Source organism: Heterodontus francisci, chromosome 8 (assembly GCF_036365525.1).
Source record: "Heterodontus francisci isolate sHetFra1 chromosome 8, sHetFra1.hap1, whole genome shotgun sequence".
In the NCBI taxonomy this organism is placed as follows: domain Eukaryota; kingdom Metazoa; phylum Chordata; class Chondrichthyes; order Heterodontiformes; family Heterodontidae; genus Heterodontus; species Heterodontus francisci.
Window position 1 is genome coordinate 131327139 of NC_090378.1, and position 26335 is coordinate 131353473.

The following is a 26335-nucleotide window of genomic DNA, read 5'->3' on the forward strand; positions in this document are numbered from 1 at the left end:
CCCTGGAAACAGGGCAGTCAGTTACCCCGGAAACAGGATGATCAGTTACCCTGGAAACAGGGCGGTCAGTTACCCCGGAAACAGGGTGATCAGTTACCCCGGAAACAGGGCAATCAGTTACCCTGGAAACAGGACAGCCAGTTACCCCGGAAACAGGGCAGGCGGCACAGTGGCGCAGTGGTTAGCACTGCAGCCTCACAGCTCCAGGGACCCGGGTTCGATTCTGGGTACTGCCTGTGCGGAGTTTGCAAGTTCTCCCTGTGTCTGCGTGGGTTTCCTCCGGGTGCTCCGGTTTCCTCCCACATGCCAAAGACTTGCAGGTTGATAGGTAAATTGGCCATTATAAATTGCCCCTAGTATAGGTAGGTGGTAGGGAAATATAGGAACAGGTGGGGATGTGGTAGGAATATGGGATTAGTGTAGGATTAGTATAAATGGGTGGTTGATGGTCGGCACAGACTCGGTGGGCCGAAGGGCCTGTTTCAGTGCTGTATCACTAAACTAAACTAAGTTACCCCGGAAACAGGGTGTTCAGTTACCCTGCAAACTGGGCAGTCAGTTACCCTAGAAACAGGGCAGTCAGTTACCCCGTAAACATGGTGGTCAGTTACCCTGGAAACAGGGCAGTAAGATACCCTGGAGACAGGGCAGTCAGTTATCCCAGAAACAGGGCAGTCAGTTAACCTGGAAACAGGGCAGTCAGTTACCCTGGAAACAGGGCAATCAGTTATCCCGGAAACAGGGCTGTCAGTTATCCCGGAAACAGTGTGATCAGTTACCCTGGAAACTGGGCAGTCAGTTACCCTGGAAACAGGGCAGTCAGTTATCCCGGAAACAGGGCGGTCAGTTACCCTGGAAACAGGGCAGTCAGTTACCCTGGAAACAGGGCGGTCAGTTATCCCAGAAACAGGGCAGTCAGTTGTCCTGGAAACAGGGCGGTCAGTTATCCCGGAAACAGGGCGGTCAGTTACCCTGGAAACAGGGCAGTCAGTTACCCTGGAGACAGGGCAGTCAGTTAACCTGGAAACAGGGCAGTCAGTTGTCCTGGAAACAGGGCGGTCAGTTATCCTGGAAACAGGGCGGTCAGTTACCCCTGAAATAGGGCGTTCAGTTACCCTGGAAACAGGGTGATCAGTTACCCTGGAAACAGGGCAGTCAGTTACCCCAGAAAAAGGGCAGTCAGTTACCCCAGAAACAGGGCGGTCACTAAACCTGGAAACAGATTACTCAGTTACCCCTGAAGCAGGGTGATCAGTTATCCTGGAAACAGGGCGGTCAGTTACCCCGGAAATAGGGCAGTTTTTTACCCTGGAAGCAGGGCACACAGTTATCCCGGAAACAGGGTGGTCTGTTACCCTGGAAACAGGGCAGTCAGTTATCCTGGAAACAGTGCGGTCAGTTAGCCGGAAAAAGGGCGGTCAGTTACCCTGGAAACAGGGCAGTCAGTTACCTCGGAAACAGGGCGGTCAGTTAGCCTGGAAACAGGGCAGTCATTTACCCCGGAAACAGGGTGAACTGTTACCCTGGAAACAGGGCAGTCAGTTACCCCGGAAACAGGGTGGTCAGTTACCCTGGAAACAGGGCAGTCAGCTACCCCGGAAACAGGGTGATCAGTTACCCCGGAAACAGGGTGAACAGTTACCCTGGAAACAGGGCAGTCAGTTACACCGGAAACAGGGCGGTCTGCTGCCCTGGAAACCAGGCAGTCATTTACCCTGGAAACAGGGCAGTCAGTTATCCCGGAAACAGGGCAGTCAGTTACCCTGGAAACAGGGAGATCAGTTACCCCGGAAACAGGGCGGTCAGTTACCCTGGAAACAGGGCAGTCAGTTACCCTGGAGACAGGGCAGTCAGTTAACCTGGAAACAGGGCAGTCAGTTGTCCTGGAAACAGGGCGGTCAGTTATCCTGGAAATAGGGCGGTCAGTTACCCCTGAAATAGGGCGTTCAGTTACCCTGGAAACAGGGTGATCAGTTACCCTGGAAACAGGGCAGTCAGTTACCCCAGAAAAAGGGCAGTCAGTTACCCCAGAAACAGGGCGGTCACTAAACCTGGAAACAGATTACTCAGTTACCCCTGAAGCAGGATGATCAGTTATCCTGGAAACAGGGCGGTCAGTTACCCCGGAAATAGGGCAGTTTTTTACCCTGGAAGCAGGGCACACAGTTATCCCGGAAACAGGGTGGTCTGTTACCCTGGAAACAGGGCAGTCAGTTATCCTGGAAACAGTGCGGTCAGTTAGCCGGAAAAAGGGCGGTCAGTTACCCTGGAAACAGGGCAGTCAGTTACCTCGGAAACAGGGCGGTCAGTTAGCCTGGAAACAGGGCAGTCATTTACCCCGGAAACAGGGTGAACTGTTACCCTGGAAACAGGGCAGTCAGTTACCCCGGAAACAGGGTGGTCAGTTACCCTGGAAACAGGGCAGTCAGCTACCCCGGAAACAGGGTGATCAGTTACCCCGGAAACAGGGTGAACAGTTACCCTGGAAACAGGGCAGTCAGTTACACCGGAAACAGGGCGGTCTGTTGCCCTGGAAACCAGGCAGTCATTTACCCTGGAAACAGGGCAGTCAGTTATCCCGGAAACAGGGCAGTCAGTTACCCTGGAAACAGAGCGTTCTGTTATCCCGAAAAATGGCGCTCAGTTATCTCGGAAACAGGGCGATCAGTTACCCCGGAAACATGGCAGTCAGTTATCCCGGAAACAGGACGGTCAGTTACCCCGCAACCAGGATGATCAGTTACCCTGGAAACAGGGTGATCAGTTATCCCGGAAACAGGGCAGTCAGTTACCCTTGAAAATGGGCGATCAGTTACCCCAGAAATAGGTCATCGGTTACCCCGGAAACAGGGCAGTTTACCCGGAAACAGGGCGGTCAATTATCCCGGAAACAGGGCAGTCAGTTACCCCGGAAGCAGGGTAATCAGTTACCCTGGAAAATGGGCGATCAGTTACCCCAGAAATAGGTCATCGGTTACCCCGGAAACAGGGCAGTTTACCCGGAAACAGGGCGGTCAATTATCCCGGAAACAGGGCAGTCAGTTACCCCGGAAGCAGGGCAGTCAGTTACCCTGGAAACAGGGCAGTCAGTTACCCTGGAAACAGGGCAGTCAGTTATCACGGAAACAGGGCAGTCAGTTATCCCGGAAACAGGGTGATCAGTTACCCTGGAATCAGGGCAGTCAGTTAATCTGGAAACAGGGCAGTCAGTTATCCTGGAAACAGGGTGGTCAGTTACCCTGGAAACAGGGCGGTCAGTAACCCTGGAAACAGGGCAGACAGTTACCCCGGAAACAGTGCGGTCAGTTAACCTGGAAACAGGGCGGTCAGTTACCCCAGAAACAGTGTGATCAGTTACCCTGGAAACTGGGCAGTCAGTTACCCAGGAAACAGGGCAGTCAGTTACCCCAGAAATATGGCATTCAATTACCCTGGAAACTGGGCAGTCAGTTAACCTGGACACAGGGCAGTCAGTTACCCCTTAAACAGGGTGATCAGTTACCCTGGAAACTGGGCAGTCAGTTACCCTGAAAACAGAGCAGTCAGTTACCCCGGAAAAAGGGTGGTCAGTTACCCCGGAAACAGGGCGGTCATTTACCCCGGAAACAGGGCAGTCAGTTACCCTGGAAACAGGGCAGTCAGTTACCCTGGAAACAGAGAGGTCAGTTACCCTGGAAACAGGGCAGTCAGTTACCCCGGAAACAGGGTGATCAGTTACCCCAGAAACAGTGCGGTCAGTTACCCTGGAAACAGGGCAGTCAGTTACCCCGGAAACAGGGTGATCAGTTACCCTGGAAACAGCGCGGTCAGTTACCCCGGAAACAGGGTGATCAGTCACCCCGGAAATAGGGCAATCAGTTACCCTGGAAACAGGACAGCCAGTTATCCCAGAAACAGGGCAGTGAGTTACCCCGGAAACACGGCGGTCAGTTACCCTGGAAACAGGGCAGTCAGTTACCCCGGAAACAGGGTGAACTGTTACCCTGGAAACTGGGCAGTCAGTTACCCTAGAAACAGGGCAGTCAGTTACCCCGTAAACAGGGTGGTCAGTTACCCTGGAAAAAGGGCAGTAAGATACCCTGGAAACAGGGCAGTCAGTTATCCCAGAAACAGGGCAGTCAGTTAACCTGGAAACAGGGCAGTCAGTTACCCTGGAAACAGGGCAATCAGTTATCCCGGAAACAGGGCTGTCAGTTATCCCGGAAACAGTGTGATCAGTTACCCTGGAAACTGGGCAGTCAGTTACCCTGGAAACAGGGCAGTCAGTTATCCCGGAAACAGGGCGGTCAGTTACCCTGGAAACAGGGTGATCAGTTACCCTGGAAACAGGGCGGTCAGTTATCCCAGAAACAGGGCAGTCATTTATCCCGGATAAAGGGCTGTCAGTTACCCCGGAAACAGGGTGATCAGTTATCCCGGAAACAGGGGGGTCAGTTATCCTGGAAACATGGTGATCAGTTATCCTGGAAACAGGGCTGTCAGTTATCCCGGAAACAGGGTGATCAGTTACCCCGTAAACTGGGCAGTCAGTTACCCTGGAAACAGGGCAGTCAGTTATCCTGGAAACAGGGCAGACAGTTATCCTGGAAACAGGGCGGTCAGTTACCCCGGAAATAGGGCGGTCAGTTATCCTGGAAACAGGGCGTTCAGTTGCCCCGGAAACAGGGAGATCAGTTACCCCGGAAACAGGGCGGTCAGTTACCCTGGGAACAGGGCAGTCAGTTACCCTGGAGACACGGCAGTCAGTTAACCTGGAAACAGGGCAGTCAGTTGTCCTGGAAACAGGGCGGTTAGTTATCCTGGAAACAGGGCGGTCAGTTACCCCTGAAATAGGGCGTTCAGTTACCCTGGAAACAGGGTGATCAGTTACCCTGGAAACAGGGCAGTCAGTTACCCTGGAAACAGGGCAGTCAGTTATCACGGAAACAGGGCAGTCAGTTATCCCGGAAACAGGGTGATCAGTTACCCTGGAATCAGGGCAGTCAGTTAATCTGGAAACAGGGCAGTCAGTTATCCTGGAAACAGGGTGGTCAGTTACCCTGGAAACAGGGCGGTCAGTAACCCTGGAAACAGGGCAGACAGTTACCCCGGAAACAGTGCGGTCAGTTAACCTGGAAAAAGGGCGGTCAGTTACCCCAGAAACAGTGTGATCAGTTACCCTGGAAACTGGGCAGTCAGTTACCCTGGAAACAGGGCTGTCAGTTATCCTGGAAACAGGGCGGTCAGTTACCCTGGAAACAGGGCAGTCAGTTACCCTGGAAACAGGGCAGTCAGTTATCCCAGAAACAGGGCAGTCAGTTATCCCGGAAACAGGGCTGTCAGTTATCCTGGAAACATGGTGATCAGTTACCCTGGAAACAGGGAGATCAGTTACCCCAGAAACAGGGCGCTCAGTTACCCTGGAAGCAGGGCAGTCAGTTAACATGGAAACAGGGCAGTCAGTTGTCCTGGAAACAGGGCGGTCAGTTATCCTGGAAACAGGGCGGTCAGTTACCCCTGAAATAGGGCAGTCAGTTACCCTGGAAACAGGATGATCAGTTATCCTGGAAACAGGGCAGCCAGTTACCCCGGAAACAGGGCAGTCAGTTACGCTGGAAACAGGGCAGTCAGTTATCCCGGAAACAGGGTGATCAGTTACCCTGGAATCTGCGCAGTCAGTTACCCTGGAAACAGGGCAGTCAGTTACCCTGGAAACAGGGCAGTCAGTTATCCTGGAAACAGGGCAGACAGTTATCCTGGAAACAGGGCTGTCAGTTACCCCGGAAATATGGCGGTCAGTTATCCAGGAAACAGGGAGATCAGTTACCCCAGAAACAGGGCGCTCAGTTACCCTGGAAGCAGGGCAGTCAGTTAACATGGAAACAGGGCAGTCAGTTGTCCTGGAAACAGGGCGGTCAGTTATCCTGGAAACAGGGCGGTCAGTTACCCCTGAAATAGGGCAGTCAGTTACCCTGGAAACAGGATGATCAGTTATCCTGGAAACAGGGCAGTCAGTTACCCCGGAAACAGGGCAGTCAGTTACGCTGGAAACAGGGCAGTCAGTTATCCCGGAAACAGGGCAGTCAGTTATCCCGGAAACAGGGTGATCAGTTATCCTGGAAACAGGGCAGACAGTTACCCCGGAAACAGGGCAGTCAGTTACGCTGGAAACAGGGCAGTCAGTTATCCCGGAAACTGGGCAGTCAGTTACCCTGGAGACAGGGCAGTCAGTTAACCTGGAGACAGGGCAGTCAGTTGTCCTGGAAACAGGGCGGTCAGTTATCCTGGAAACAGGGCGGTCAGTTACCCCTGAAATAGGGCAGTCAGTTACCCTGGAAAATGGGCGATCAGTTACCCCAGAAATAGGTCATCGGTTACCCCGGAAACAGGGCAGTTTACCCGGAAACATTGCGGTCAATTATCCCGGAAACAGGGCAGTCAGTTACCCTGGAAACAGGGTGATCAGTTATCCTGGAAACAGGGCAGTCAGTTACCCCGGAAACAGGGCAGTCAGTTACGCTGGAAACAGGGCAGTCAGTTATCCCGGAAACAGGGCAGTCAGTTATCCCGGAAACAGGGTGATCAGTTACCCTGGAAACAGGGCAGTCAGTTACCCCGGAAACAGGGCGGTCAGTTACCCTGGAAACAGCGCAGCCAGTTATCCCAGAAACAGGGTGATCAGTTACCCTGTAAACTCGGCACTCAGTTACCCAGGAAACAGGGCAGTCAGTTACCCCAGAAATAGGGCATTCAATTACCCTGGAAACTGGGCAGTCAGTTAACCTGGACACAGGGCAGTCAGTTACCCCTTAAACAGGGTGATCAGTTACCCTGGAAACTGGGCAGTCAGTTACCCTGAAAACAGGGCAGTCAGTTACCCCGGAAAAAGGGTGGTCAGTTACCCCGGAAGCAGGGCGGTCATTTACCCCGGAAACAGGGCAGTCAGTTACCCTGGAAACAGGGCAGTCAGTTACCCTGGAAACAGAGAGGTCAGTTACCCTGGAAACAGGGCAGTCAGTTACCCCGGAAACAGGATGATCAGTTACCCTGGAAACAGGGCGGTCAGTTACCCCGGAAACAGGGTGATCAGTTACCCCGGAAACAGGGCAATCAGTTACCCTGGAAACAGGACAGCCAGTTACCCCGGAAACAGGGCAGGCGGCACAGTGGCGCAGTGGTTAGCACTGCAGCCTCACAGCTCCAGGGACCCGGGTTCGATTCTGGGTACTGCCTGTGCGGAGTTTGCAAGTTCTCCCTGTGTCTGCGTGGGTTTCCTCCGGGTGCTCCGGTTTCCTCCCACATGCCAAAGACTTGCAGGTTGATAGGTAAATTGGCCATTATAAATTGCCCCTAGTATAGGTAGGTGGTAGGGAAATATAGGAACAGGTGGGGATGTGGTAGGAATATGGGATTAGTGTAGGATTAGTATAAATGGGTGGTTGATGGTCGGCACAGACTCGGTGGGCCGAAGGGCCTGTTTCAGTGCTGTATCACTAAACTAAACTAAGTTACCCCGGAAACAGGGTGTTCAGTTACCCTGCAAACTGGGCAGTCAGTTACCCTAGAAACAGGGCAGTCAGTTACCCCGTAAACATGGTGGTCAGTTACCCTGGAAACAGGGCAGTAAGATACCCTGGAGACAGGGCAGTCAGTTATCCCAGAAACAGGGCAGTCAGTTAACCTGGAAACAGGGCAGTCAGTTACCCTGGAAACAGGGCAATCAGTTATCCCGGAAACAGGGCTGTCAGTTATCCCGGAAACAGTGTGATCAGTTACCCTGGAAACTGGGCAGTCAGTTACCCTGGAAACAGGGCAGTCAGTTATCCCGGAAACAGGGCGGTCAGTTACCCTGGAAACAGGGCAGTCAGTTACCCTGGAAACAGGGCGGTCAGTTATCCCAGAAACAGGGCAGTCAGTTGTCCTGGAAACAGGGCGGTCAGTTATCCCGGAAACAGGGCGGTCAGTTACCCTGGAAACAGGGCAGTCAGTTACCCTGGAGACAGGGCAGTCAGTTAACCTGGAAACAGGGCAGTCAGTTGTCCTGGAAACAGGGCGGTCAGTTATCCTGGAAACAGGGCGGTCAGTTACCCCTGAAATAGGGCGTTCAGTTACCCTGGAAACAGGGTGATCAGTTACCCTGGAAACAGGGCAGTCAGTTACCCCAGAAAAAGGGCAGTCAGTTACCCCAGAAACAGGGCGGTCACTAAACCTGGAAACAGATTACTCAGTTACCCCTGAAGCAGGGTGATCAGTTATCCTGGAAACAGGGCGGTCAGTTACCCCGGAAATAGGGCAGTTTTTTACCCTGGAAGCAGGGCACACAGTTATCCCGGAAACAGGGTGGTCTGTTACCCTGGAAACAGGGCAGTCAGTTATCCTGGAAACAGTGCGGTCAGTTAGCCGGAAAAAGGGCGGTCAGTTACCCTGGAAACAGGGCAGTCAGTTACCTCGGAAACAGGGCGGTCAGTTAGCCTGGAAACAGGGCAGTCATTTACCCCGGAAACAGGGTGAACTGTTACCCTGGAAACAGGGCAGTCAGTTACCCCGGAAACAGGGTGGTCAGTTACCCTGGAAACAGGGCAGTCAGCTACCCCGGAAACAGGGTGATCAGTTACCCCGGAAACAGGGTGAACAGTTACCCTGGAAACAGGGCAGTCAGTTACACCGGAAACAGGGCGGTCTGCTGCCCTGGAAACCAGGCAGTCATTTACCCTGGAAACAGGGCAGTCAGTTATCCCGGAAACAGGGCAGTCAGTTACCCTGGAAACAGGGAGATCAGTTACCCCGGAAACAGGGCGGTCAGTTACCCTGGAAACAGGGCAGTCAGTTACCCTGGAGACAGGGCAGTCAGTTAACCTGGAAACAGGGCAGTCAGTTGTCCTGGAAACAGGGCGGTCAGTTATCCTGGAAATAGGGCGGTCAGTTACCCCTGAAATAGGGCGTTCAGTTACCCTGGAAACAGGGTGATCAGTTACCCTGGAAACAGGGCAGTCAGTTACCCCAGAAAAAGGGCAGTCAGTTACCCCAGAAACAGGGCGGTCACTAAACCTGGAAACAGATTACTCAGTTACCCCTGAAGCAGGATGATCAGTTATCCTGGAAACAGGGCGGTCAGTTACCCCGGAAATAGGGCAGTTTTTTACCCTGGAAGCAGGGCACACAGTTATCCCGGAAACAGGGTGGTCTGTTACCCTGGAAACAGGGCAGTCAGTTATCCTGGAAACAGTGCGGTCAGTTAGCCGGAAAAAGGGCGGTCAGTTACCCTGGAAACAGGGCAGTCAGTTACCTCGGAAACAGGGCGGTCAGTTAGCCTGGAAACAGGGCAGTCATTTACCCCGGAAACAGGGTGAACTGTTACCCTGGAAACAGGGCAGTCAGTTACCCCGGAAACAGGGTGGTCAGTTACCCTGGAAACAGGGCAGTCAGCTACCCCGGAAACAGGGTGATCAGTTACCCCGGAAACAGGGTGAACAGTTACCCTGGAAACAGGGCAGTCAGTTACACCGGAAACAGGGCGGTCTGTTGCCCTGGAAACCAGGCAGTCATTTACCCTGGAAACAGGGCAGTCAGTTATCCCGGAAACAGGGCAGTCAGTTACCCTGGAAACAGAGCGTTCTGTTATCCCGAAAAATGGCGCTCAGTTATCTCGGAAACAGGGCGATCAGTTACCCCGGAAACATGGCAGTCAGTTATCCCGGAAACAGGACGGTCAGTTACCCCGCAACCAGGATGATCAGTTACCCTGGAAACAGGGTGATCAGTTATCCCGGAAACAGGGCAGTCAGTTACCCTTGAAAATGGGCGATCAGTTACCCCAGAAATAGGTCATCGGTTACCCCGGAAACAGGGCAGTTTACCCGGAAACAGGGCGGTCAATTATCCCGGAAACAGGGCAGTCAGTTACCCCGGAAGCAGGGTAATCAGTTACCCTGGAAAATGGGCGATCAGTTACCCCAGAAATAGGTCATCGGTTACCCCGGAAACAGGGCAGTTTACCCGGAAACAGGGCGGTCAATTATCCCGGAAACAGGGCAGTCAGTTACCCCGGAAGCAGGGCAGTCAGTTACCCTGGAAACAGGGCAGTCAGTTACCCTGGAAACAGGGCAGTCAGTTATCACGGAAACAGGGCAGTCAGTTATCCCGGAAACAGGGTGATCAGTTACCCTGGAATCAGGGCAGTCAGTTAATCTGGAAACAGGGCAGTCAGTTATCCTGGAAACAGGGTGGTCAGTTACCCTGGAAACAGGGCGGTCAGTAACCCTGGAAACAGGGCAGACAGTTACCCCGGAAACAGTGCGGTCAGTTAACCTGGAAACAGGGCGGTCAGTTACCCCAGAAACAGTGTGATCAGTTACCCTGGAAACTGGGCAGTCAGTTACCCAGGAAACAGGGCAGTCAGTTACCCCAGAAATATGGCATTCAATTACCCTGGAAACTGGGCAGTCAGTTAACCTGGACACAGGGCAGTCAGTTACCCCTTAAACAGGGTGATCAGTTACCCTGGAAACTGGGCAGTCAGTTACCCTGAAAACAGAGCAGTCAGTTACCCCGGAAAAAGGGTGGTCAGTTACCCCGGAAACAGGGCGGTCATTTACCCCGGAAACAGGGCAGTCAGTTACCCTGGAAACAGGGCAGTCAGTTACCCTGGAAACAGAGAGGTCAGTTACCCTGGAAACAGGGCAGTCAGTTACCCCGGAAACAGGGTGATCAGTTACCCCAGAAACAGTGCGGTCAGTTACCCTGGAAACAGGGCAGTCAGTTACCCCGGAAACAGGGTGATCAGTTACCCTGGAAACAGCGCGGTCAGTTACCCTGGAAACAGGGCAGTCAGTTACCCCAGAAATAGGGCATTCAATTACCCTGGAAACTGGGCAGTCAGTTAACCTGGACACAGGGCAGTCAGTTACCCCTTAAACAGGGTGATCAGTTACCCTGGAAACTGGGCAGTCAGTTACCCTGAAAACAGGGCAGTCAGTTACCCCGGAAAAAGGGTGGTCAGTTACCCCGGAAGCAGGGCGGTCATTTACCCCGGAAACAGGGCAGTCAGTTACCCTGGAAACAGGGCAGTCAGTTACCCTGGAAACAGAGAGGTCAGTTACCCTGGAAACAGGGCAGTCAGTTACCCCGGAAACAGGATGATCAGTTACCCTGGAAACAGGGCGGTCAGTTACCCCGGAAACAGGGTGATCAGTTACCCCGGAAACAGGGCAATCAGTTACCCTGGAAACAGGACAGCCAGTTACCCCGGAAACAGGGCAGGCGGCACAGTGGCGCAGTGGTTAGCACTGCAGCCTCACAGCTCCAGGGACCCGGGTTCGATTCTGGGTACTGCCTGTGCGGAGTTTGCAAGTTCTCCCTGTGTCTGCGTGGGTTTCCTCCGGGTGCTCCGGTTTCCTCCCACATGCCAAAGACTTGCAGGTTGATAGGTAAATTGGCCATTATAAATTGCCCCTAGTATAGGTAGGTGGTAGGGAAATATAGGAACAGGTGGGGATGTGGTAGGAATATGGGATTAGTGTAGGATTAGTATAAATGGGTGGTTGATGGTCGGCACAGACTCGGTGGGCCGAAGGGCCTGTTTCAGTGCTGTATCACTAAACTAAACTAAGTTACCCCGGAAACAGGGTGTTCAGTTACCCTGCAAACTGGGCAGTCAGTTACCCTAGAAACAGGGCAGTCAGTTACCCCGTAAACATGGTGGTCAGTTACCCTGGAAACAGGGCAGTAAGATACCCTGGAGACAGGGCAGTCAGTTATCCCAGAAACAGGGCAGTCAGTTAACCTGGAAACAGGGCAGTCAGTTACCCTGGAAACAGGGCAATCAGTTATCCCGGAAACAGGGCTGTCAGTTATCCCGGAAACAGTGTGATCAGTTACCCTGGAAACTGGGCAGTCAGTTACCCTGGAAACAGGGCAGTCAGTTATCCCGGAAACAGGGCGGTCAGTTACCCTGGAAACAGGGCAGTCAGTTACCCTGGAAACAGGGCGGTCAGTTATCCCAGAAACAGGGCAGTCAGTTGTCCTGGAAACAGGGCGGTCAGTTATCCCGGAAACAGGGCGGTCAGTTACCCTGGAAACAGGGCAGTCAGTTACCCTGGAGACAGGGCAGTCAGTTAACCTGGAAACAGGGCAGTCAGTTGTCCTGGAAACAGGGCGGTCAGTTATCCTGGAAACAGGGCGGTCAGTTACCCCTGAAATAGGGCGTTCAGTTACCCTGGAAACAGGGTGATCAGTTACCCTGGAAACAGGGCAGTCAGTTACCCCAGAAAAAGGGCAGTCAGTTACCCCAGAAACAGGGCGGTCACTAAACCTGGAAACAGATTACTCAGTTACCCCTGAAGCAGGGTGATCAGTTATCCTGGAAACAGGGCGGTCAGTTACCCCGGAAATAGGGCAGTTTTTTACCCTGGAAGCAGGGCACACAGTTATCCCGGAAACAGGGTGGTCTGTTACCCTGGAAACAGGGCAGTCAGTTATCCTGGAAACAGTGCGGTCAGTTAGCCGGAAAAAGGGCGGTCAGTTACCCTGGAAACAGGGCAGTCAGTTACCTCGGAAACAGGGCGGTCAGTTAGCCTGGAAACAGGGCAGTCATTTACCCCGGAAACAGGGTGAACTGTTACCCTGGAAACAGGGCAGTCAGTTACCCCGGAAACAGGGTGGTCAGTTACCCTGGAAACAGGGCAGTCAGCTACCCCGGAAACAGGGTGATCAGTTACCCCGGAAACAGGGTGAACAGTTACCCTGGAAACAGGGCAGTCAGTTACACCGGAAACAGGGCGGTCTGCTGCCCTGGAAACCAGGCAGTCATTTACCCTGGAAACAGGGCAGTCAGTTATCCCGGAAACAGGGCAGTCAGTTACCCTGGAAACAGGGAGATCAGTTACCCCGGAAACAGGGCGGTCAGTTACCCTGGAAACAGGGCAGTCAGTTACCCTGGAGACAGGGCAGTCAGTTAACCTGGAAACAGGGCAGTCAGTTGTCCTGGAAACAGGGCGGTCAGTTATCCTGGAAATAGGGCGGTCAGTTACCCCTGAAATAGGGCGTTCAGTTACCCTGGAAACAGGGTGATCAGTTACCCTGGAAACAGGGCAGTCAGTTACCCCAGAAAAAGGGCAGTCAGTTACCCCAGAAACAGGGCGGTCACTAAACCTGGAAACAGATTACTCAGTTACCCCTGAAGCAGGATGATCAGTTATCCTGGAAACAGGGCGGTCAGTTACCCCGGAAATAGGGCAGTTTTTTACCCTGGAAGCAGGGCACACAGTTATCCCGGAAACAGGGTGGTCTGTTACCCTGGAAACAGGGCAGTCAGTTATCCTGGAAACAGTGCGGTCAGTTAGCCGGAAAAAGGGCGGTCAGTTACCCTGGAAACAGGGCAGTCAGTTACCTCGGAAACAGGGCGGTCAGTTAGCCTGGAAACAGGGCAGTCATTTACCCCGGAAACAGGGTGAACTGTTACCCTGGAAACAGGGCAGTCAGTTACCCCGGAAACAGGGTGGTCAGTTACCCTGGAAACAGGGCAGTCAGCTACCCCGGAAACAGGGTGATCAGTTACCCCGGAAACAGGGTGAACAGTTACCCTGGAAACAGGGCAGTCAGTTACACCGGAAACAGGGCGGTCTGTTGCCCTGGAAACCAGGCAGTCATTTACCCTGGAAACAGGGCAGTCAGTTATCCCGGAAACAGGGCAGTCAGTTACCCTGGAAACAGAGCGTTCTGTTATCCCGAAAAATGGCGCTCAGTTATCTCGGAAACAGGGCGATCAGTTACCCCGGAAACATGGCAGTCAGTTATCCCGGAAACAGGACGGTCAGTTACCCCGCAACCAGGATGATCAGTTACCCTGGAAACAGGGTGATCAGTTATCCCGGAAACAGGGCAGTCAGTTACCCTTGAAAATGGGCGATCAGTTACCCCAGAAATAGGTCATCGGTTACCCCGGAAACAGGGCAGTTTACCCGGAAACAGGGCGGTCAATTATCCCGGAAACAGGGCAGTCAGTTACCCCGGAAGCAGGGTAATCAGTTACCCTGGAAAATGGGCGATCAGTTACCCCAGAAATAGGTCATCGGTTACCCCGGAAACAGGGCAGTTTACCCGGAAACAGGGCGGTCAATTATCCCGGAAACAGGGCAGTCAGTTACCCCGGAAGCAGGGCAGTCAGTTACCCTGGAAACAGGGCAGTCAGTTACCCTGGAAACAGGGCAGTCAGTTATCACGGAAACAGGGCAGTCAGTTATCCCGGAAACAGGGTGATCAGTTACCCTGGAATCAGGGCAGTCAGTTAATCTGGAAACAGGGCAGTCAGTTATCCTGGAAACAGGGTGGTCAGTTACCCTGGAAACAGGGCGGTCAGTAACCCTGGAAACAGGGCAGACAGTTACCCCGGAAACAGTGCGGTCAGTTAACCTGGAAACAGGGCGGTCAGTTACCCCAGAAACAGTGTGATCAGTTACCCTGGAAACTGGGCAGTCAGTTACCCAGGAAACAGGGCAGTCAGTTACCCCAGAAATATGGCATTCAATTACCCTGGAAACTGGGCAGTCAGTTAACCTGGACACAGGGCAGTCAGTTACCCCTTAAACAGGGTGATCAGTTACCCTGGAAACTGGGCAGTCAGTTACCCTGAAAACAGAGCAGTCAGTTACCCCGGAAAAAGGGTGGTCAGTTACCCCGGAAACAGGGCGGTCATTTACCCCGGAAACAGGGCAGTCAGTTACCCTGGAAACAGGGCAGTCAGTTACCCTGGAAACAGAGAGGTCAGTTACCCTGGAAACAGGGCAGTCAGTTACCCCGGAAACAGGGTGATCAGTTACCCCAGAAACAGTGCGGTCAGTTACCCTGGAAACAGGGCAGTCAGTTACCCCGGAAACAGGGTGATCAGTTACCCTGGAAACAGCGCGGTCAGTTACCCCGGAAACAGGGTGATCAGTCACCCCGGAAATAGGGCAATCAGTTACCCTGGAAACAGGACAGCCAGTTATCCCAGAAACAGGGCAGTGAGTTACCCCGGAAACACGGCGGTCAGTTACCCTGGAAACAGGGCAGTCAGTTACCCCGGAAACAGGGTGAACTGTTACCCTGGAAACTGGGCAGTCAGTTACCCTAGAAACAGGGCAGTCAGTTACCCCGTAAACAGGGTGGTCAGTTACCCTGGAAAAAGGGCAGTAAGATACCCTGGAAACAGGGCAGTCAGTTATCCCAGAAACAGGGCAGTCAGTTAACCTGGAAACAGGGCAGTCAGTTACCCTGGAAACAGGGCAATCAGTTATCCCGGAAACAGGGCTGTCAGTTATCCCGGAAACAGTGTGATCAGTTACCCTGGAAACTGGGCAGTCAGTTACCCTGGAAACAGGGCAGTCAGTTATCCCGGAAACAGGGCGGTCAGTTACCCTGGAAACAGGGTGATCAGTTACCCTGGAAACAGGGCGGTCAGTTATCCCAGAAACAGGGCAGTCATTTATCCCGGATAAAGGGCTGTCAGTTACCCCGGAAACAGGGTGATCAGTTATCCCGGAAACAGGGGGGTCAGTTATCCTGGAAACATGGTGATCAGTTATCCTGGAAACAGGGCTGTCAGTTATCCCGGAAACAGGGTGATCAGTTACCCCGTAAACTGGGCAGTCAGTTACCCTGGAAACAGGGCAGTCAGTTATCCTGGAAACAGGGCAGACAGTTATCCTGGAAACAGGGCGGTCAGTTACCCCGGAAATAGGGCGGTCAGTTATCCTGGAAACAGGGCGTTCAGTTGCCCCGGAAACAGGGAGATCAGTTACCCCGGAAACAGGGCGGTCAGTTACCCTGGGAACAGGGCAGTCAGTTACCCTGGAGACACGGCAGTCAGTTAACCTGGAAACAGGGCAGTCAGTTGTCCTGGAAACAGGGCGGTTAGTTATCCTGGAAACAGGGCGGTCAGTTACCCCTGAAATAGGGCGTTCAGTTACCCTGGAAACAGGGTGATCAGTTACCCTGGAAACAGGGCAGTCAGTTACCCTGGAAACAGGGCAGTCAGTTATCACGGAAACAGGGCAGTCAGTTATCCCGGAAACAGGGTGATCAGTTACCCTGGAATCAGGGCAGTCAGTTAATCTGGAAACAGGGCAGTCAGTTATCCTGGAAACAGGGTGGTCAGTTACCCTGGAAACAGGGCGGTCAGTAACCCTGGAAACAGGGCAGACAGTTACCCCGGAAACAGTGCGGTCAGTTAACCTGGAAAAAGGGCGGTCAGTTACCCCAGAAACAGTGTGATCAGTTACCCTGGAAACTGGGCAGTCAGTTACCCTGGAAACAGGGCTGTCAGTTATCCTGGAAACAGGGCGGTCAGTTACCCTGGAAACAGGGCAGTCAGTTACCCTGGAAACAGGGCAGTCAGTTATCCCAGAAACAGGGCAGTCAGTTATCCCGGAAACAGGGCTGTCAGTTATCCTGGAAACATGGTGATCAGTTACCCTGGAAACAGGGAGATCAGTTACCCCAGAAACAGGGCGCTCAGTTACCCTGGAAGCAGGGCAGTCAGTTAACATGGAAACAGGGCAGTCAGTTGTCCTGGAAACAGGGCGGTCAGTTATCCTGGAAACAGGGCGGTCAGTTACCCCTGAAATAGGGCAGTCAGTTACCCTGGAAACAGGATGATCAGTTATCCTGGAAACAGGGCAGCCAGTTACCCCGGAAACAGGGCAGTCAGTTACGCTGGAAACAGGGCAGTCAGTTATCCCGGAAACAGGGTGATCAGTTACCCTGGAATCTGCGCAGTCAGTTACCCTGGAAACAGGGCAGTCAGTTACCCTGGAAACAGGGCAGTCAGTTACCCTGGAAACAGGGCAGTCAGTTATCCCAGAAACAGGGCAGTCAGTTATCCCGGAAACAGGGCTGTCAGTTATCCTGGAAACATGGTGATCAGTTACCCTGGAAAAAGGGCGGTCAGTTACCCCAGAAACAGTGTGATCAGTTACCCTGGAAACTGGGCAGTCAGTTACCCTGGAAACAGGGCAGTCAGTTACCCTGGAAACAGGGCAGTCAGTTATCCCAGAAACAGGGCAGTCAGTTATCCCGGAAACAGGGCTGTCAGTTATCCTGGAAACATGGTGATCAGTTACCCTGGAAACAGGGAGATCAGTTACCCCAGAAACAGGGCGCTCAGTTACCCTGGAAGCAGGGCAGTCAGTTAACATGGAAACAGGGCAGTCAGTTGTCCTGGAAACAGGGCGGTCAGTTATCCTGGAAACAGGGCGGTCAGTTACCCCTGAAATAGGGCAGTCAGTTACCCTGGAAACAGGATGATCAGTTATCCTGGAAACAGGGCAGCCAGTTACCCCGGAAACAGGGCAGTCAGTTACGCTGGAAACAGGGCAGTCAGTTATCCCGGAAACAGGGTGATCAGTTACCCTGGAATCTGCGCAGTCAGTTACCCTGGAAACAGGGCAGTCAGTTACCCTGGAAACAGGGCAGTCAGTTATCCTGGAAACAGGGCAGACAGTTATCCTGGAAACAGGGCTGTCAGTTACCCCGGAAATATGGCGGTCAGTTATCCAGGAAACAGGGAGATCAGTTGCCCCAGAAACAGGGCGCTCAGTTACCCTGGAAGCAGGGCAGTCAGTTAACATGGAAACAGGGCAGTCAGTTGTCCTGGAAACAGGGCGGTCAGTTATCCTGGAAACAGGGCGGTCAGTTACCCCGGAAACAGGGCAGTCAGTTACGCTGGAAACAGGATGATCAGTTATCCTGGAAACAGGGCAGTCAGTTATCCCGGAAACAGGGTGATCAGTTATCCTGGAAACAGGGCAGACAGTTACCCCGGAAACAGGGCAGTCAGTTACGCTGGAAACAGGGCAGTCAGTTATCCCGGAAACTGGGCAGTCAGTTACCCTGGAGACAGGGCAGTCAGTTAACCTGGAGACAGGGCAGTCAGTTGTCCTGGAAACAGGGCGGTCAGTTATCCTGGAAACAGGGCGGTCAGTTACCCCTGAAATAGGGCGGTCAGTTACCCTGGAAACAGGGTGATCAGTAACCCTGGAAACAGATTACTCAGTTACCCCTGAAGCAGGGTGATCAGTTATCCTGGAAACAGGGTGGTCAGTTACCCCGGAAATAGGGCAGTTTTTTACCCTGGAAGCAGGGCACACAGTTATCCCGGAAACAGGGTGGTCTGTTACCCTGGAAACAGGGCAGTCAGTTACCTCGGAAACAGGGCGGTCAGTTAGCCTGGAAACAGGGCAGTCATTTACCCCGGAAACAGGGTGAACTGTTACCCTGGAAACAGGGCAGTCAGTTACCCCGGAAACAGGGCGGTCAGTTACCCTGGAAACAGGGCAGTCAGCTACCCCGGAAACAGGGTGATCAGTTACCCCGGAAACAGGGTGAACAGTTACCCTGGAAACAGGGCTGTCAGTTACACCGGAAACAGGGCGGTCAGTTACCCTGGAAACAGAGCGGTCAGTTATCCCGAAAAATGGCGGTCAGTTATCTCGGAAACAGGGCGATCAGTTACCCTGGAAACCAGGCAGTCATTTACCCTGGAAACAGGGCAGTCAGTTAACCCGGAAACAGGGCAGTCAGTTACCCTGGAAACAGAGTGGTCAGTTATCCCGAAAAATGGCGGTCAGTTATCTCGGAAACAGGGCGATCAGTTACCCCGGAAACATGGCAGTCTGTTATCCCGGAAACAGGACGGTCAGTTACCCCGCAAACAGGGTGATCAGTTACCCTGGAAACAGGGTGATCAGTTATCCCGGAAACAGGGCAGTCAGTTACCCTGGAAAATGGGCGATTAGTTACCCCAGAAATAGGTCATCGGTTACCCCAGAAACAGGGCAGTTTACCCGGAAACAGGGCGGTCAATTATCCCGGAAACAGGGCAGTCAGTTACCCCGGAAGCAGGGCAGTCAGTTACCTTGGAAACAGGGCAGTCAGTTACCCTGGAAACAGGGCAGTCAGTTATCACGGAAACAGGGCAGTCACTTATCCCGGAAACAGGGTGATCAGTTACCCTGGAATCAGGGCAGTCAGTTAATCTGGAAACAGGGCAGTCAGTTTCCCTGGAAACATGGCAGTCAGTTATCCCGGAAACAGGGCGGTCAGATACCCCAGAAACAGGGCGGGCAGTTACCCTGGAAACAGGGCAGTCAGTTATCCTGGAAACAGGGTGGTCAGTTACCCTGGAAACAGGGCGGTCAGTAACCCTGGAAACAGGGCAGGCAGTGACCCCGGAAACAGTGCGGTCAGTTAACCTGGAAACAGGGCGGTCAGTTACCCCAGAAACAGGGTGATCAGTTACCCTGGAAACTGGGCAGTCAGTTACCCTGGAAACAGGGCTGTCAGTTATCCCGGAAACAGGGCGGTCAGTTACCCTGGAAACAGGGCAGTCAGTTACCCTGGAAACAGGGCAGTCAGTTATCCCAGAAACAGCGCAGTCAGTTTTCCCGGAAACAGGGCTGTCAGTTATCCCGGAAACAGGGTGATCAATTATCCCGGAAACAGGGGGGTCAGTTATCCTGGAAACATGGTGATCAGTTACCCTGGAAACTGGGCAGTCAGTTACCCTGGAAACAGGGCAGTCAGTTATCACGGAAACAGGGCAGTCAGTTATCCCGGAAACAGGGTGATCAGTTACCCTGGAATCAGGGCAGTCAGTTAATCTGGAAACAGGGCAGTCAGTTATCCTGGAAACAGGGTGGTCAGTTACCCTGGAAACAGGGCAGACAGTTACCCCGGAAACAGTGCGGTCAGTTAACCTGGAAACAGGGCGGTCAGTTACCCCAGAAACAGTGTGATCAGTTACCCTGGAAACTGGGCAGTCAGTTACCCAGGAAACAGGGCAGTCAGTTACCCCAGAAATATGGCATTCAATTACCCTGGAAACTGGGCAGTCAGTTAACCTGGACACAGGGCAGTCAGTTACCCCTTAAACAGGGTGATCAGTTACCCTGGAAACTGGGCAGTCAGTTACCCTGAAAACAGAGCAGTCAGTTACCCCGGAAAAAGGGTGGTCAGTTACCCCGGAAACAGGGCGGTCATTTACCCCGGAAACAGGGCAGTCAGTTACCCTGGAAACAGGGCAGTCAGTTACCCTGGAAACAGAGAGGTCAGTTACCCTGGAAACAGGGCAGTCAGTTACCCCTTAAACAGGGTGATCAGTTACCCTGGAAACTGGGCAGTCAGTTACCCTGAAAACAGAGCAGTCAGTTACCCCGGAAAAAGGGTGGTCAGTTACCCCGGAAACAGGGCGGTCATTTACCCCGGAAACAGGGCAGTCAGTTACCCTGGAAACAGGGCAGTCAGTTACCCTGGAAACAGAGAGGTCAGTTACCCTGGAAACAGGGCAGTCAGTTACCCCGGAAACAGGGTGATCAGTTACCCCAGAAACAGTGCGGTCAGTTACCCTGGAAACAGGGCAGTCAGTTACCCCGGAAACAGGGTGATCAGTTACCCTGGAAACAGCGCGGTCAGTTACCCCGGAAACAGGGTGATCAGTCACCCCGGAAATAGGGCAATCAGTTACCCTGGAAACAGGACAGCCAGTTATCCCAGAAACAGGGCAGTGAGTTACCCCGGAAACACGGCGGTCAGTTACCCTGGAAACAGGGCAGTCAGTTACCCCGGAAACAGGGTGAACTGTTACCCTGGAAACTGGGCAGTCAGTTACCCTAGAAACAGGGCAGTCAGTTACCCCGTAAACAGGGTGGTCAGTTACCCTGGAAAAAGGGCAGTAAGATACCCTGGAAACAGGGCAGTCAGTTATCCCAGAAACAGGGCAGTCAGTTAACCTGGAAACAGGGCAGTCAGTTACCCTGGAAACAGGGCAATCAGTTATCCCGGAAACAGGGCTGTCAGTTATCCCGGAAACAGTGTGATCAGTTACCCTGGAAACTGGGCAGTCAGTTACCCTGGAAACAGGGCAGTCAGTTATCCCGGAAACAGGGCGGTCAGTTACCCTGGAAACAGGGTGATCAGTTACCCTGGAAACAGGGCGGTCAGTTATCCCAGAAACAGGGCAGTCATTTATCCCGGATAAAGGGCTGTCAGTTACCCCGGAAACAGGGTGATCAGTTATCCCGGAAACAGGGGGGTCAGTTATCCTGGAAACATGGTGATCAGTTATCCTGGAAACAGGGCTGTCAGTTATCCCGGAAACAGGGTGATCAGTTACCCCGTAAACTGGGCAGTCAGTTACCCTGGAAACAGGGCAGTCAGTTATCCTGGAAACAGGGCAGACAGTTATCCTGGAAACAGGGCGGTCAGTTACCCCGGAAATAGGGCGGTCAGTTATCCTGGAAACAGGGCGTTCAGTTGCCCCGGAAACAGGGAGATCAGTTACCCCGGAAACAGGGCGGTCAGTTACCCCGGAAACAGGGCAGTCAGTTACGCTGGAAACAGGGCAGTCAGTTATCCCGGAAACAGGGTGATCAGTTACCCTGGAATCTGCGCAGTCAGTTACCCTGGAAACAGGGCAGTCAGTTACCCTGGAAACAGGGCAGTCAGTTACCCTGGAAACAGGGCAGTCAGTTATCCCAGAAACAGGGCAGTCAGTTATCCCGGAAACAGGGCTGTCAGTTATCCTGGAAACATGGTGATCAGTTACCCTGGAAAAAGGGCGGTCAGTTACCCCAGAAACAGTGTGATCAGTTACCCTGGAAACTGGGCAGTCAGTTACCCTGGAAACAGGGCAGTCAGTTACCCTGGAAACAGGGCAGTCAGTTATCCCAGAAACAGGGCAGTCAGTTATCCCGGAAACAGGGCTGTCAGTTATCCTGGAAACATGGTGATCAGTTACCCTGGAAACAGGGAGATCAGTTACCCCAGAAACAGGGCGCTCAGTTACCCTGGAAGCAGGGCAGTCAGTTAACATGGAAACAGGGCAGTCAGTTGTCCTGGAAACAGGGCGGTCAGTTATCCTGGAAACAGGGCGGTCAGTTACCCCTGAAATAGGGCAGTCAGTTACCCTGGAAACAGGATGATCAGTTATCCTGGAAACAGGGCAGCCAGTTACCCCGGAAACAGGGCAGTCAGTTACGCTGGAAACAGGGCAGTCAGTTATCCCGGAAACAGGGTGATCAGTTACCCTGGAATCTGCGCAGTCAGTTACCCTGGAAACAGGGCAGTCAGTTACCCTGGAAACAGGGCAGTCAGTTATCCTGGAAACAGGGCAGACAGTTATCCTGGAAACAGGGCTGTCAGTTACCCCGGAAATATGGCGGTCAGTTATCCAGGAAACAGGGAGATCAGTTGCCCCAGAAACAGGGCGCTCAGTTACCCTGGAAGCAGGGCAGTCAGTTAACATGGAAACAGGGCAGTCAGTTGTCCTGGAAACAGGGCGGTCAGTTATCCTGGAAACAGGGCGGTCAGTTACCCCGGAAACAGGGCAGTCAGTTACGCTGGAAACAGGATGATCAGTTATCCTGGAAACAGGGCAGTCAGTTATCCCGGAAACAGGGTGATCAGTTATCCTGGAAACAGGGCAGACAGTTACCCCGGAAACAGGGCAGTCAGTTACGCTGGAAACAGGGCAGTCAGTTATCCCGGAAACTGGGCAGTCAGTTACCCTGGAGACAGGGCAGTCAGTTAACCTGGAGACAGGGCAGTCAGTTGTCCTGGAAACAGGGCGGTCAGTTATCCTGGAAACAGGGCGGTCAGTTACCCCTGAAATAGGGCGGTCAGTTACCCTGGAAACAGGGTGATCAGTAACCCTGGAAACAGATTACTCAGTTACCCCTGAAGCAGGGTGATCAGTTATCCTGGAAACAGGGTGGTCAGTTACCCCGGAAATAGGGCAGTTTTTTACCCTGGAAGCAGGGCACACAGTTATCCCGGAAACAGGGTGGTCTGTTACCCTGGAAACAGGGCAGTCAGTTACCTCGGAAACAGGGCGGTCAGTTAGCCTGGAAACAGGGCAGTCATTTACCCCGGAAACAGGGTGAACTGTTACCCTGGAAACAGGGCAGTCAGTTACCCCGGAAACAGGGCGGTCAGTTACCCTGGAAACAGGGCAGTCAGCTACCCCGGAAACAGGGTGATCAGTTACCCCGGAAACAGGGTGAACAGTTACCCTGGAAACAGGGCTGTCAGTTACACCGGAAACAGGGCGGTCAGTTACCCTGGAAACAGAGCGGTCAGTTATCCCGAAAAATGGCGGTCAGTTATCTCGGAAACAGGGCGATCAGTTACCCTGGAAACCAGGCAGTCATTTACCCTGGAAACAGGGCAGTCAGTTAACCCGGAAACAGGGCAGTCAGTTACCCTGGAAACAGAGCGGTCAGTTATCCCGAAAAATGGCGGTCAGTTATCTCGGAAACAGGGCGATCAGTTACCCCGGAAACATGGCAGTCTGTTATCCCGGAAACAGGACGGTCAGTTACCCCGCAAACAGGGTGATCAGTTACCCTGGAAACAGGGTGATCAGTTATCCCGGAAACAGGGCAGTCAGTTACCCTGGAAAATGGGCGATTAGTTACCCCAGAAATAGGTCATCGGTTACCCCAGAAACAGGGCAGTTTACCCGGAAACAGGGCGGTCAATTATCCCGGAAACAGGGCAGTCAGTTACCCCGGAAGCAGGGCAGTCAGTTACCTTGGAAACAGGGCAGTCAGTTACCCTGGAAACAGGGCAGTCAGTTATCACGGAAACAGGGCAGTCACTTATCCCGGAAACAGGGTGATCAGTTACCCTGGAATCAGGGCAGTCAGTTAATCTGGAAACAGGGCAGTCAGTTTCCCTGGAAACATGGCAGTCAGTTATCCCGGAAACAGGGCGGTCAGATACCCCAGAAACAGGGCGGGCAGTTACCCTGGAAACAGGGCAGTCAGTTATCCTGGAAACAGGGTGGTCAGTTACCCTGGAAACAGGGCGGTCAGTAACCCTGGAAACAGGGCAGGCAGTGACCCCGGAAACAGTGCGGTCAGTTAACCTGGAAACAGGGCGGTCAGTTACCCCAGAAACAGGGTGATCAGTTACCCTGGAAACTGGGCAGTCAGTTACCCTGGAAACAGGGCTGTCAGTTATCCCGGAAACAGGGCGGTCAGTTACCCTGGAAACAGGGCAGTCAGTTACCCTGGAAACAGGGCAGTCAGTTATCCCAGAAACAGCGCAGTCAGTTTTCCCGGAAACAGGGCTGTCAGTTATCCCGGAAACAGGGTGATCAATTATCCCGGAAACAGGGGGGTCAGTTATCCTGGAAACATGGTGATCAGTTACCCTGGAAACTGGGCAGTCAGTTACCCTGGAAACAGGGCAGTCAGTTATCACGGAAACAGGGCAGTCAGTTATCCCGGAAACAGGGTGATCAGTTACCCTGGAATCAGGGCAGTCAGTTAATCTGGAAACAGGGCAGTCAGTTATCCTGGAAACAGGGTGGTCAGTTACCCTGGAAACAGGGCGGTCAGTAACCCTGGAAACAGGGCAGACAGTTACCCCGGAAACAGTGCGGTCAGTTAACCTGGAAACAGGGCGGTCAGTTACCCCAGAAACAGTGTGATCAGTTACCCTGGAAACTGGGCAGTCAGTTACCCAGGAAACAGGGCAGTCAGTTACCCCAGAAATATGGCATTCAATTACCCTGGAAACTGGGCAGTCAGTTAACCTGGACACAGGGCAGTCAGTTACCCCTTAAACAGGGTGATCAGTTACCCTGGAAACTGGGCAGTCAGTTACCCTGAAAACAGAGCAGTCAGTTACCCCGGAAAAAGGGTGGTCAGTTACCCCGGAAACAGGGCGGTCATTTACCCCGGAAACAGGGCAGTCAGTTACCCTGGAAACAGGGCAGTCAGTTACCCTGGAAACAGAGAGGTCAGTTACCCTGGAAACAGGGCAGTCAGTTACCCCGGAAACAGGGTGATCAGTTACCCCAGAAACAGTGCGGTCAGTTACCCTGGAAACAGGGCAGTCAGTTACCCCGGAAACAGGGTGATCAGTTACCCTGGAAACAGCGCGGTCAGTTACCCCGGAAACAGGGTGATCAGTCACCCCGGAAATAGGGCAATCAGTTACCCTGGAAACAGGACAGCCAGTTATCCCAGAAACAGGGCAGTGAGTTACCCCGGAAACACGGCGGTCAGTTACCCTGGAAACAGGGCAGTCAGTTACCCCGGAAACAGGGTGAACTGTTACCCTGGAAACTGGGCAGTCAGTTACCCTAGAAACAGGGCAGTCAGTTACCCCGTAAACAGGGTGGTCAGTTACCCTGGAAAAAGGGCAGTAAGATACCCTGGAAACAGGGCAGTCAGTTATCCCAGAAACAGGGCAGTCAGTTAACCTGGAAACAGGGCAGTCAGTTACCCTGGAAACAGGGCAATCAGTTATCCCGGAAACAGGGCTGTCAGTTATCCCGGAAACAGTGTGATCAGTTACCCTGGAAACTGGGCAGTCAGTTACCCTGGAAACAGGGCAGTCAGTTATCCCGGAAACAGGGCGGTCAGTTACCCTGGAAACAGGGTGATCAGTTACCCTGGAAACAGGGCGGTCAGTTATCCCAGAAACAGGGCAGTCATTTATCCCGGATAAAGGGCTGTCAGTTACCCCGGAAACAGGGTGATCAGTTATCCCGGAAACAGGGGGGCCAGTTATCCTGGAAACATGGTGATCAGTTATCCTGGAAACAGGGCTGTCAGTTATCCCGGAAACAGGGTGATCAGTTACCCCGTAAACTGGGCAGTCAGTTACCCTGGAAACAGGGCAGTCAGTTATCCTGGAAACAGGGCAGACAGTTATCCTGGAAACAGGGCGGTCAGTTACCCCAGAAATAGGGCGGTCAGTTATCCTGGAAACAGGGCGTTCAGTTGCCCCGGAAACAGGGAGATCAGTTACCCCGGAAACAGGGCGGTCAGTTACCCTGGGAACAGGGCAGTCAGTTACCCTGGAGACACGGCAGTCAGTTAACCTGGAAACAGGGCAGTCAGTTGTCCTGGAAACAGGGCGGTTAGTTATCCTGGAAACAGGGCGGTCAGTTACCCCTGAAATAGGGCGTTCAGTTACCCTGGAAACAGGGTGATCAGTTACCCTGGAAACAGGGCAGTCAGTTACCCTGGAAACAGGGCAGTCAGTTATCACGGAAACAGGGCAGTCAGTTATCCCGGAAACAGGGTGATCAGTTACCCTGGAATCAGGGCAGTCAGTTAATCTGGAAACAGGGCAGTCAGTTATCCTGGAAACAGTGCGGTCAGTTAACCTGGAAAAAGGGCGGTCAGTTACCCCAGAAACAGTGTGATCAGTTACCCTGGAAACTGGGCAGTCAGTTACCCTGGAAACAGGGCAGTCAGTTATCCCAGAAACAGGGCAGTCAGTTATCCCGGAAACAGGGCTGTCAGTTATCCTGGAAACATGGTGATCAGTTACCCTGGAAACAGGGAGATCAGTTACCCCAGAAACA